We start from the raw sequence: 1,099 nt of genomic DNA, 5'->3' as shown, positions 1-1,099 counted from the left end.
GCATGGTTTATAGCAGATTTGTATTCCCTATGATACCTTTACAAGACTTAAATATTTTAATTTTAAAATAGCAGAACTTTGTGACTGTTCCATAGATTTAAAAGTATGCACTATCTTTAATAGTTCTTATTAAATGTCTCTTGTTTGTTTTTCTGGGACTCTCCTTTAGAAGCAGTGCACTGTGTCAACATTCTTGAGGGGAGAAAGAGGGGAATCCATTAAACAAGAAAACATAATTCCCACTTTCCTACTCTTTGCCTTTGGGAGGGGGAGAAAACCCACCTATTATTAGTTCCACTGGGGATCGAACCCAGGACCTTCTGCGTGTAAAGCAGACATGCTAACCACTGCACCATGGAACCACTACTTTCCTACTCTTTAATATATTTTATTTTCATTTCTACACAGGTCAGAATACCTTGTTTCTATTCCATAATTACCTCCTAACCCAAATATGTATACTAACTATTGTGCATTTATATAGTGCCTTGATAAAGAAGGCTTTAAAAGGAACAATTTAAATGGTTACTTTTTTCCTACCTGGATATCTTCATATCCCACAAAATACAGTAACAATAGAGGTGGCTGAGAAATATGCCTTACTTTGTCAGTGTGTAGTGGATAACTACAGGTATATTTTCAGATAGTTCACTTTTGGGGAAGAGATCATATGAAAATTGGGTATCTATAAATTGAGTCTTAAAAAATTCCTCCTTGTATGTCCTTTGGAAAACATCCAGGTACCTACCACCATGCTTATGTGGACTCAAATTTTCAGAACACTAGTTTAGTGATATAGGTTCACTGGAAGATTGCATCTACACAGCAGCAAAGGAATCAAGTCAATCAAATCATTGAAAAATAATTTGTGATTCAGAATCTGCTTTTGGCTGATAGGGGAAGTATCATTAAAATTAGTTGTTTGGTTTCATATGAATCAATTTTTAACTGACCAACAAACATATTTCTAATAGTAGATTAACTGGCTTAATAGATCAGTGCATTTATTTTTCTATTCACTTGCCTGTAATAAATATTATTAAGATTTGAATAACTATATTTGATTCTGTAATATTTTTGGTGGGTAGGGGAAGCATTG

The 1,099-nt window shown here is 33.9% G+C and overlaps 1 non-coding gene across 1 annotated transcript; it reads right to left on the bottom strand.

Moving 5' to 3' along the window:
* Positions 1-289: 289 nt before the first annotated feature.
* TRNAV-UAC lies at positions 290-362 on the bottom strand. The gene has a single exon. It is a non-coding gene; the product is annotated as a tRNA-Val (tRNA).
* Positions 363-1,099: the final 737 nt, after the last annotated feature.

Source organism: Phyllostomus hastatus, unplaced genomic scaffold (genome assembly GCF_019186645.2).
Source record: "Phyllostomus hastatus isolate PE091 unplaced genomic scaffold, TTU_PhHast_1.1 phas_contig_90, whole genome shotgun sequence".
Lineage (NCBI taxonomy): Eukaryota > Metazoa > Chordata > Mammalia > Chiroptera > Phyllostomidae > Phyllostomus > Phyllostomus hastatus.
The sequence above is the reverse complement of the archived record's forward strand: the minus strand, read 5'-3'. Positions and strand labels throughout refer to the sequence as shown.